Source organism: Microtus oregoni, unplaced genomic scaffold, assembly GCF_018167655.1.
Source record: "Microtus oregoni isolate MIOR12 unplaced genomic scaffold, Mior012 000029F_ref0000214, whole genome shotgun sequence".
NCBI lineage: Eukaryota > Metazoa > Chordata > Mammalia > Rodentia > Cricetidae > Microtus > Microtus oregoni.
In genome coordinates, this window is record NW_024543088.1 from 27,458,632 (window position 1) to 27,471,083 (window position 12,452).

At 46.9% G+C, this 12,452-nt stretch overlaps 1 long non-coding RNA gene across 1 annotated transcript; it reads right to left on the reverse strand.

The window, feature by feature from the left end:
* Positions 1-7,037: 7,037 nt before the first annotated feature.
* On the reverse strand, positions 7,038-8,470 carry LOC121464731. The gene is made up of 3 exons (XR_005976549.1): positions 8,453-8,470; positions 7,542-7,656; positions 7,038-7,055 (listed from the first exon to the last, which is right to left on the reverse strand). It is a non-coding gene; the product is annotated as an uncharacterized LOC121464731 (long non-coding RNA).
* Between the last annotated feature and the right edge of the window lie 3,982 nt (positions 8,471-12,452).

Below are 12,452 nucleotides of genomic sequence, written 5' to 3' on the forward strand. Positions count from 1 at the left end.
CTGTTCTGGGACTGCTTGTCTTATACTCATATTTATTTAGCTCTGTAGGGAGACTCCGACTGTAGCCAGGTATAATGGTCCCCGCCTGCCATTCCATACTTCAGAAGTGGAGAGAAAAGAACTAGAATGTTCAGGCCAGCCACGGCTACATGGTGAGTTCGAGACCACCTGGGTTCAAGAGATCCTTTTCTCAAAACAAGCAAACAAACTAACCAAAGAGGAGAAAGCTCCAGACGACACCCTTTGACAGATTAAAGGAGCTGAAGGCTTGTCGGCACTGCTGGCTGTGGCTGCACAATCTGTAGTCACCCCAAAGTAGTTAAGTGCTTCCAGGGGATGAGTGTGTAGGTCAGAGTTAAAAATCACTTTGCATTTGACCTCAGACTCAGCTCTACCCTGCTTTGCTTTGATTCAAATAGGAAGTGCTTCTAGGAACTTCTGACCCTGTGCTCTCCCTGGTAGCAATTTGAATGCTTCATTCTTGGCTTATGTGAGGGGCCAGTTCTGCTGCAGGGCTCCCAAGGAAGCGGACTGCTAAGCCCGTATCCTGCCTTTGTTTTCTGCTTTCTAGGAAAAAGTCTTTGAGAGCTGAGCATGGCTATATCACTCCAGCCTCATCTGTTCTCACTCTTGACTAGATGGTTGCTGAGGAAAAATGTTCCCTCTGTAGGTTGCCTGGCCAACTCACCCTTTATCTTGAGTAATCTCCCATAGCAGGCTTTACTGGGGGCTCTCATTAATTACGTTCAGAAACACTTAGACATGCCATTTTTCTCTCCATCAAAGCTGGGGTTTCTGCATTCACTGCATCTCCTGCCCTAGATCTCTGTGTGAAACCCTTCCCTCCACATTTCACTGGGTTTTAAATTTGGTTGCAAGATTCAGTAGAGCAGGGGGAGAATCGTCTTGGCTCTTTGGGGACATGGAGTGGGAGAGAGTTAGCTCAAGTTTCATGCCACAGTAGAATGGGCATGGTAGAAGGACAATTGGGAATGTATTCAGAATAGAGAAGTGATTGAACAATGTTGGCCCAACTACCATGATGACACGATAGCAATGTTTATGGTTGTCACGGTAGTCTAATACTATACAAAGTACATCTCTGCTACCCATGGCCATCAGGTGCAGGGGCTTAGAAGTCTGAACAGTTCTAGAATTAGTCTTTTGAACCATTGATCCAGGTTCAAGTTGGGTTTCTGTGCTGGAAAACTATAGAAGAGTTTGACCTGGGGTATTTTGGGGATTCTCATTCTTCCTTGGATAGTCCTTACTGGGGGCTCTGCAAGTCTCAACTATCAGATGGCTCTTCCATGCTCTCTTCCGCCCCATGTCTTCTTCCTTTTTTGTGTGTGTAATCTTTACCAAGAGCTTCTCTTTCCTTACACACCTTTCTAGACAAAGACTTGAGACTTATTGCTGAATATGGCTTCTCCGTTCCCCTCCCACTCAACTGTAGGTCATTTGGCAGCCAGGCCACTTTGTTTCCCCCGCAGCTCTCTTAGCAGTCTGCTAACCCTTTATATTTTCCCCACTTTCTTTTCCCACCCATAAATCCCTTATAAATGTTCTAGAGACACCTTTCCGAGAGGCAGTTCTGCTCATTGTCCTCTTCTCGGGACCCGTGGATAGCCCCTGCTGCAGCCCATTGGCATGTCATTTGGGGTACACACCGAGAGATCCATATCTACTGTAGCTGCTTCTAGCTATACTGTTTTTTCCTCCTATTACTTCTGGTTTAGTTGTTCTGTTCTCCTGAAAATCTCTTCTCCCATAACTCTATTTTTCAGAACCTTCAAGTTTCTTCTTAAGTCATACTCCATTTATAAAGATATATTCGTTTATTCAATAAATGCAAAGCACTTACAATATACCCCTGATGATCATAGCTGGACCCTATTCATTGTTATGTCACCTCTAAAGAGGCCATCCCTAGGTCCCTAGAAGTAAGTTCACAACATCTTTTTCCATGACCTGGCCTCATTTTAACTGAAATATCATATTCTTTTTCTTCAAACTACATAACACAACTCAGCATTAATATTTATATTCATTTGTTTAAAAATTGCTACTGCAAGAGACTATGAGAGAACATCTGTCTTCATAGCTCTCTTTCCTGTCTCTGTTATGCCTAGGATTTAAGGAGCAACCAGGCAAGAGAAAATGGGTATGCAAAGGCATGTGGGAAGTAAAGGCCCTTGACAGTCCCCAGGGTTAAAATGAACTTCTCTATTCTCTGTGTTTAAAGAGCCTTGTATCTCAGTAAAGGTATGTATAAGGCGTCCTTTGTGGTAAACTGCTATCCTTTAGGCCCAGGAATCGTGCCTGGGTAAAGACCATAATTTATTCATTTTATTAATCAGCGCAACAGTGGATTTTAGAAGCAGGCACTGGGCATGCAATGACACACGAACACCCCAGTTTCTGCATCTGTAAGAGTTGGCTTAGCCATGGACAGCAGTAGAAACCCAGGCAAAAGGGTGGGATTGAGTATGCCAGAGTGTATATCAAACAAAGCTGGACTTCATCCTGGAATATGTTGTATTTCTACTGCTGTCTTCTCTGTAGGTCACTGCAGGGACCAAGGAACCACCCCCAGAGCATCCCATAGGAACTCCAGGAAAACATGGTCAACCTTCTATTCTATTCCCCTGATGCTTGGACCCAAGCTGTCCCCCAGGCTACCAGACTGCTGCCAGTTTTGAGCTGTGTGACCATGTTCCAGTCTGAGCTAATTTTGTATGTAAAATTGCCTAAGAGTGAAGACGAAATCTTTGACTAAAGCCCAAATATATAAATACCATTGCATTTCCTTCCTCCCCAATTTTGCAATCGTCCAAAAGAACTGTTCATGTTGTGTGGTATAATTAGTTATTTATACCCCCTCATGTGGTCTATTGTTCCGAATTAAATTGTCTGCTATAGAGGATTTCTCTTGCATGGTTTATTCTGTCAGTTTGTTGCCTGTTGGAAGCTGTTTGTAAATATGTCCTCGTGAAACCCTTAGGGGTATGTCTGAACATACCCAGGGACTGTGGGGGGGAAACAGTTCAGTCTCTGTAGGCCTCTGATGTCTGGTAACCTTTGTTTGAAGGCCCGGGCAATTAGAAGGAACACCAAAATAGTAACAGGAAGGTGGAAATGGAGATTATCTTGGAGATCTAGTTACTAGATCCTAGTGACTCAGTTTTGCCCAAGAGGAAGTCAGTCTCCAGGAAGGGGAAGTGAAACAGCCTCACGCACAGCCTCTTGTGGGTAAGTAGCAGGCAGAACCCTCCTCGGCTGAAGCCTCTGAAGTCTCTCTCTATGAAGCTGTCTAGCATAGAATGCACGATTCCTCAAGGCCTTTCTGGACTTGATATTGTTTCCCCCATAACTACACGGTCCCAGAATGCTCTGCTCAGGCCCTCATGTTTATGCTTCTGCCTCCTGTCAAATGGGTTGGCCATTAGCCATATTGATGGGTTTCTGTTATCATATCGCAATTCAGCCTTCTTTCTTGTCGTGTTGAAGTCTGAGGCAAGATGTCTCCAAACTTTTCTATAAAAAGAAACTTGTGTTTGAGTGAGGACCTGAAGAGCTCCGCTTCAAGGGAGACACAACTGTGGGGCCTCAGGACAGTTTCTCCTCGTGAATGTGCCAGGCACACTTGGAAAGGATGGGTGCTGTTGCTGCTGGGTAGTTTGCATAAAGGCCGCTAGGTGCCCTGGTTGATGATGCTGGTTGAGCTTTGTTGGTCCAAATGAAATCCATCAATTTTAATCCATAAATTTTATTGTGTAGAATTTGTAGCGTTAAACTTTGTTAGCAAATTCCCCCCCTCCCCACCCCCATGTGTGTGTAAGAATGTATGAGTGCAAGATCCCAATTCCTAAATCGAAATGGGATGGGACTTTCTGGCCAGAAAGGTCAGTTAGGGATGCGTGGCCAAATGACCGAAGGAATCCAGAAGTTCTCCTTCCACATATGTGTGGGCATCACCATACAAACCCTCTGCCAAGGTCCTATTGGAACCAGACCAGTTCCCATGCTTGGAAATACCATGCAAGGTAGCCAACACTGGAGCACTTAAAAGACACTATCTCCCTATGTTTTTATTCATAAAATCCCCAGATTTTTCTACAGTGACAGATATTAATAAAATGTATTAGATTTTAAATATTTACTACTTTTATGCCTTTATTTTAAATTATTAAATAGTAATCATACAGAAAGGCTATAACAGATGCCATGTATTTATCATCAGGAAGAGCAGATGCTCACAGTTTTTCTTATTTGCCTCAGATCTCCATTTTCCTAAAGGAAATCAAACATAACACACATAGTTACAGCCCCCACTTTCCATGTCCTCGTCCTCTCCTTTGCACCTCGCCCTGTCTACACAGGAGATAGCTCCCCTGAATATGGTGACATCATCCTCATGAATGATTTTGTACTTTTTCCCCCAACCTACTGTATCCATAAGCAAGTTTTTTCATGCTGCTTATTGGCTTTTGTAATCAGAGGCGAATAAGACACGTCTATCCTCTTCTGAACCCCTAAATTTGTTATAATCTCTGTTCCTTTCTACCTGAATTTTGCTCTAAGCCTGGTTTTTATGTTCCTTTCCTGATGATCTGCCTTCCCAGTATTATCCTCCTAGCTAAAGTCTGGTCTGTCTTTGCTAGAAAGAGGGTGGACCCTGCTCTGATGATTCAGCACTGCATGAGCTTCCAATCTTGGATATTTCCAATGCCAGCTCACGTGCCCTGATCCCTGGCTGGGACAGCCTACCAGGCTCTGGACTGGATCTGTGAGCCCTTGGAGCTGTTCTTGTTGGGTCTGAACTGTTTCGTTCAGCATTCCCACACTAAAGGAGAGAGTCGGTCTCCATACTGCCTTACCTATTCTGCTCAGATTCTCTAGGTCGGAAGCCAGTGCTCTGAGAGAAGAACGCATGTCAAAGACATCTGGGACTAAAAGGGTGGGGCAGAGAAGTATAGTGAAGACGATTGACAATATATAACATTCTGAAGTTATATAATCTACACGGTGTGATCTAAAATAGCACACACCACATTCAAAATGTCTTCTACGAAATAATATGTGAACGTTCATATAGCACCTACTATGTGTCAAGTGTTGTGCTAAGTACATTTTATTTTGTTCATTTCTGTTCTTGAGGTTCAGATTTGCCTCAAACTTTCTATAAAAGTAATAGATGACCTCAGGCTCCCCATCCTCCTCCCTTCACCTCCCGAACGCTGGGATTGCAAGCATGCACAAACATGCCTAACTTTTTTATTCCAAAATTTTCATAGATGAGAAACAGAGGCATACAGAAGACTATAGGGAAGACCTCTGGGACCCTCCTGGTTATCCCTGGTCTCTTTGGAGCACTCAGCCTCTCGGTTTCTCCTCTTTAGTCTGCTATCTTTATTTGGCCCCTTCTTTGATTGGGTTGTGTTCTCTGAACACTGGCGATCACGCAGTGTGGTGAATGTGCTCTTCCCATTCCTAGGAGGGTTCAACTTTTCATTTGTAAAACTGGGGATTATTGTCATCTCTAAGTGTCTAAAAATTAAAATAAAAATTTATGCCCTGGCAATGCTGCTGCAGGCATGGACAGCCCATGTATGGCGGTTCTGTTAAACTTGTCCATATTGGGTTTCATGGTCTAAGTTGATGAGGCTGACTGATCAGCTCTCTTCCTCAAGAGGGCACCAGATCTCATTACAGATGGTTGTGAGCCACCATGTGGTTGCTGGGAATTGAAGGTGGGACCTTTGGAAGCGCAGGCAGTGCTCTTAACCACTGAGCCATCTCTTCAGTCCCCTAGATCACAATAATTCCCCCAGGAAGCACTGTGTTCTTTCTACCATGACTGCATTTACTCCTGAATCCTCATCCCACCTATAGGCTTCTTGCTTCTGGATGCATTATGACACTTGGCGGTTTGTGTTAGTCAAATCGAGCACCAGGTTTCCCTGTTATCAGATATTTGTGTATTTATAGCAGGTCCACACTTGCTTATTGTTCCCTTGAATGTTTACCTCTACACATCAAGTTTGATCACACATGGTTAATACATAATATTTGCTAAATCAGTGCACTAGCTGCTAAGTTAATATTGTAGCTTGTGAGCCGTCTTACAGAGCCCCACATGTTTTTCATATACAATATTCAAATTTAATCGTAGGGGAATTCCATTCTAAAAACGAGGAAAAACACACAGAGGCTATTTCGTGAGCATGGTTTCTGTGATAGGCATTATTCTTGGAAGTCCCTATACATACGTTTCATCTCATCTTACTGAACACTATGTGCCAGGCATATCTTTCAGCCCTGTGCATTTAAACTCATTTCATGCACATAGTTACAAAGTGGGTACTATTGTTATCCTCTTGGACTTTATGGAATTGAGACACACAAAACCTTTAAAGTGGGTCCAAAGCAAAAAAATAGAATTCAGACTCTCAATTGGGTACTCCGATTGAAGAGACTCTCGGAGCCCTGTGTTCCTTCCTGAGTCAGCCCTGAAGCACAGCCTCAATAAGCCATGCTATGTCCATTTTCACAGAGAACAAAGCCGAGACCTGGACAGATTGAACAGTGCGTACTGCAGATCAGAGCGGCACCTGCGCTGGTACAAGAATGCTCACATTTGCCTGTTCTCAGAGAAACGCGACAACTGCCAGTTCAGACACATACAGTATTGCACGGCCATGTGAGATTTTTATTATTGCAGTTCTTCATTTGCTGTGTTCAAAGGATTGGACGAAACCGAGTGGATTTTGGGGAGAATAGGAACTTACAACGCCCGAGATATAGAACTTGTAAGCAGCAAGTGAGCAGCAATTGCAATAATCTCTACCCCCAATTTCTGTTTCTTTCCATATGCGACTCCATGTTGCCTTTTGATCCGTTGACATTGATGGAAGTCCTGGAGTGGCCAGTGGAAAGGAGGTTAGGTCCAAGACGGTCAGCAAAGGGGAGGTGGCACTGGTCGGTACAGGTGATGAGATGGACTCACTTTTTATTGAAAGTCAGACACACTGACTGAGTTTAGAAGCTTTTACCTAGAGAAAACAACATCTCTCTCAGCCCAACGTGGACAAGAATGGGAGATGGGGATGTGGGAGACCTAGAGGGGAGGCTGGGGGCAAATACCCAGGTTGCTTACAGCAATCTTTCTCTGCGACTGAGTGGGCTTTACAATTTGACCTAAGGAAGAAATGTATTGACTTCATCTCAGGATCCAGTCAGGCCTGTTTTGGCCTCTCTCCACAGACACTCATCGTCAGATGATGGTGAGCCAGCCAGTTCCTCCCCGCAGGACTCCATTTCTGCTAGGACTCCATCAAATGGGAACAAGGCTAGATAGTGCTTATGCAGCCTGGAGTAGGTCATCCAGCCATGAAAAGTCTTGGCTAACTGTGGCTATGAACCCGAGGTGGGCGGAAGATGCTGACACGGAAGAAAGTCTGTGTTTTGCCCCCTCTGTAGTTCCTCATCTGGGTTTGTACTGACAGAGCCCTATCGGGATTAATTCACACATAACACACCGGGAAATGGGCAGTTTCCAGCGCAGCCTGTTCCCAGATCGGTTAACTGCCTGCTGGCTTCAGCTGGATTACTGGTGGGACTGGGTCTAGGGGGTACAACAGGTAGGTGCCACACCTGGGGAGAAAAGGTATTCTTACGTGCCTTGAGAGAGGTTCGGATCTGGAGACTTAAGGCTCCAATCTGGTCAGACAGAGAAAGGGGTTGGCAGGACCTCAAACTTCCCTTTAGCCTCACTCTGACTCCCTGGCTCTCCCACAGGCACGTCCCTGCCTCCATTGCCCCAGCTGTGAATGTAAAACAAGACCCTCCTTTTAAAGATTTTGAGAAGGCCTAGGACTCTCTCATCTACTCGGTGAGATTACCAAAGAGTGATGAGGATCTATGAGAAGTCTCTTGGTCTCTGTCCTGCATTCCTGGGCTCAAATCCTTTTAAGCCAGTTCTGGAATCCTCTGGGTGGTGGAGCGCACAAGGATTCCTGTGTGTCAGTAAGCGAGCGTGCGTGACAGAGGGCTTTTAAATGAATCACTTTGTATCTAGCAGGGCCGCACCTGCTCCTCAACCTCGAAAGGCAGTGGGAGCCACAAGATCATTCAAAAGCGCCGCTTTCCATTCAGGTCTATAATTAGCGCGCAGGCTGCTCACCCCTGGAGCTGCAGGGGTGGGAGTGGGGCAGCCTCGAGGGCGGAGCCGAGCCCCTAAGCCCGCCCCTTGGATGCCACCTCGGGCCGTCCCGCCCCGTCTCCTGCACCCCACCCCCAGCGGCATCCTGGAGTTTGCCGGGCTCCACGGGGCCGGATTCCTGGAGGACAAGGCCTATCCACCCTCATCGGGCTCAATCTCCTGCTAAGAAGCCCCTCGAGGGATGCGACTCCCGGGAAGCTGCTCTATTTAGTGTGGCATCCCCCTTACCAGCCAGCCGGCTTCAGCGTCCTGCCCTCCCGGCTACCGCCCTCTCACCCCGCCCAGCTCTCCGGGCCCCTCCCAGCCACCTCTCCCTCTTTGTCGCATTACATAGTAATCTGAGATGCATTGGACGGGCTCCAGGGAACAGAATGTACTTGGCAGAGGCGCGGGGCTTGATGTCTGCAAAATGTCGGAAACTCAGCCAAGAGCTGCTAACTGGGTCATTAACCTCCAAAAGCGAAGCGAGGGCTGTAGGCCCTCTCTGCCTCCCTTCATCTCGCCAATAAAAGTGCCTCAGTGTGAAGGGAAGAAAAAGCCCAAGATTGGCTGCTTTGATTTCTAGGCACTGAAGGCAGACCAGTCTCCCCCCTCTGTCCGGGCCCCAGCTCCTCCCGCTGCCTCTGCTTGGCACCAGGAGTTTATAAGTGGCCCTTTAAAGGCCCAGGAACCCTGCAGGGCCAAGCTACAGCGTCTGTGGAGATGTCACCCGCTGCCCTTCCCTACCGCACAGCCTCAGACCCATTTTCCTGGGCTGGGAGGAAATAATAAGAGAGGGGGTAAGGCTGGAGGTGGGATGAAGAAGAAAGTTCTTCTGGTGAAGCCCCCCCCCCCACTCTTCTACTCCTCCCAGTCCCTACTGCTACTCCTCCCCTTCCCCTCTTTCCCTCTGTCCTTTCAGAAAGCTGGAGGGAAAGTTTATTGTGTTCCATATACGGGGTCTGGTTGATACGTGCTTGTCACGGCTGTCAATCATTTCTCTGCTCTTCAATTCCTGTTTACTCTCTCCTAACCTACCTCACCAACAGTGAGGTCTTAAGGACCAAAGGAGAAAGCCCCTCTGTGATCCCGTGACCCTTCAGGTCTCTGAAAGCCCCAAAGGTCTAAAGGGAGGCTGAGGGTTCTGGGAAGCAAGCAGAGAGGTCTCACAAGGATGCTTCCAAGGTGAAATATGTAAAAGAGAGCCCCTAAAAGCCACCCCCTTTAGTTGTCTGGGCTTGTTGGACTGCCAAAATGGTACTTCCTATGAAAGTCCAAACCTGCTTCTCCAGTGGTTGGCGAGAGAAAGTGCTTGGGAGTGACCAGAGTGGTGGCCTCTTCCTCAGATGAGACTCCCTTACTGAGGGCGAGGACCACTGGCCTGGGGAAACCAGCGGTGGCTGGTCACAAAGCAAACATTGGTTTGGTCAACTATGCTTAGAAACGGAGGACCATTTGTCCACGTCAGTGTCTGGTAATTAGAACCAAAACCAACTTGGCCCTGGGCCTCCTTCTTGTCATTTTTGCCCTGGCCTACTGCAGTCACATCAAATTGACTCTGCCTTTCCCTCCATATCCTACAGAGGACCCGAGCCTCCTGATAGTCTCTGCCCTCTATGGGCTCCGTTTGATTTCTTATTACCTCAAGTTCAAATCCCCTCTAGCCCTCAAATCCCAGCTCAGGTACCCACACCTCTATCTCACTTTAATTTTCAGTTCTTCCTAAAGATTTTTTCCCTTCTAATGTCCCCGGATAGCCAGGAAGGCTTGGGTTATGTCTCTCTGTGACCTTTGTGCCTGTGTTTCACATGGTGTTGTTGCTCCCTGGGTAGAAGTCATTCCTTGTCACCCTCAACACTGATGGCGAAGGCCGTCCGTCCAATGCCTGTCCTGATTTGCCTTCTTTGCTTATGCCTTCTATCCTCATATAACGACGTATCATCTTAAAATAAATCATGAGTAGCTTCTTCTACTAGTTAAAATGCCTGGTTTGGGCTATATATTATATAGCGACTCTACTGAAGGCCTCTATACAAGTATCTGGATTGCTAAAAGTGGTGGATTGCCTTAAAGGGTGTCCTGGGGCTGCCATCCCTACCCCTACCCTGTTTACTAGCCTTCTGGAGACAGGCTCTCCTTTATTCCTTTTCTTCTTCCCTAGGGATGGCCTGCAGGAAGACCCATGACCACTTTCTTCGGACAGGTCTTCCCAGGATTTCAAACTGCTCTGATCACACAAGAAGTAGCTCACCATAGCTCCTCTTATGTGTCTCTGCCCCTACAGAGCAAAACTGTCACCAGGTATTAGAGAGAGGGAATCGAATCAGCCACTAGAGAAGAGCATCACCCGGTTTCTGGGATGAGGTTCCCACTTCCAACCTCAGCTGGATGTTTGGCCTTGCCCTATATTTTCAGACAGGGCCACTCTTCTGAATTTTCATGGCAAGGTTGCTTAAGAAGCCCACCTTTGGGGATGCCTAAGGCTCCTAGTAAAATATATAAACATTACAGGTTCTGCTAGAACTCAGGAAAGACTAAGGCCTGTTTGCATCATGGCAGACACTTAATCAGAAGTGAGCTAGGACAAGGAGCACGAAGCCGAGGACCACATGAAATGTTTGGAAGTAACAGTAGGCAGGATGCCCGGCCTTGTGAATGGGCCCCCAGCTCTGGTGTCAGGAGGCCTGGGTCATTTCATCTGACTCAGTTCTTGCTGGGCATGAGTCATGTTCCCTCCTGCGTGCTAGGCCACACTTCCCCTGTCTCCCTTATAAAATGGGTGTGTTTATTATTGCTGCCACACAGGAGGGGCAAGAGGCTTTGAGAGTCCTTGATAATTACACAAAAATATTATTAAAGTAAAAATAAGCTGCGAGTATGTTTTCCTTTTTGCTTTCTGGCACAGCTAGAGGGGGAGGTTCCCTGGGGCTACTGCTGTCGTCTCCGGACGCCTGCTTCCCTGGCAGCAGCCTCCTAGGAACTGGAAATGGGCATGAGGGTCTGTCTGCACGTGGAGGCGGGAAGAGGGAATCTGGGCTGCTTGGCTGGGAGCAAGAAACGGAGGACGTGAGGAGCCCTTAGGTCAAGAAGAGAAATAGGGGATAGGGATGCGGGAAGTGTGTGGAAGACCGCAGTGCTAGGCTGGGCCAGCAAGTTGTTCCTGAGGGTTATGGAATGTCAACACCGGTCATTGAACCGGGCTGTGGCAAAATCTGTAGTGTGTGTCAGTGAGCTCCTGGCTCTTGGATGCAGAGTAGCCATCATCTGGGGACTGTCACCCCAAGCAACTTTGCTCCATTTGAACTTTACTTTTCTTCCTTTTTACAATGCGGGATAGTTCCCTGGTGGTTCTGCTGTGGCGTTATTATGTAGTGAAGACGGCAGGGAAACTGCATATGTGCACGGTCCTTGGATGGAAGCAGAGTTAGGGAAGAGGTAACTGGATGTTAGGCACCAAACCAACTCCTGAACCTTGTTCTTTGGGGAGAAAGCCTGACCCAGCTCAAGATCTTAGGTCGATCTAGGAGAATCGCTGGAAGTCTGGAGCATGGAGATCTTTATCTAGGCCGAGGCATGGCACATCTGTACTTCAGGGCCTGGTCACTGACCTGTCTAGACCTGCCTATCATCTACTTCCTAGTCCACCTGAGACAGTCATGCTTGAAAAGACTGCTGAGCCTCCATTCTAACCAACCATTCTTTAGCACCGCATCCTGAATTAAAGTCCCAGGAAACTTGATAGTTACATGGGTTGGGAGCCTTGGAACTATCCCTTGGAAGTCCAACTTGATGTCCTAAGTTTGTTGGGGATCCTATGTAGGAGGTTGTAACGGTGCTGTCGGGAGAAAAAAATCTCTAAGATAACTAAAGGCCTTTGGGTAAAGATTCATATAAAACCATCACCAAAGTGTTTGGTTTATGCTGGTTTCCTTGGGTTTAAGAATGATTGCGCTTGCGGACTTGCTTTAGAGTTGGCATCAAAGCCACTTGTGCTTTAGATAGTATTGTTTCCAGAAGGCTTACATACACAAGCAAGAGAATGAATAGCTGTCAGCTGGTAAGTGTAGCAAGTAAGGAATTCTATGGGCTATTGAACTGACTTGAAAACAACCTCAACCAACCACGGGATGCCAATGGCTATCAGCTTCCACAGAAAGCATTAAGGCATTATTCCCATGTTTGGAGAGCTGTGATTGGAGGAAGCAGCACATGAAACCAAGGACAACCTAAGCAGTGCCATCTAGGTCAT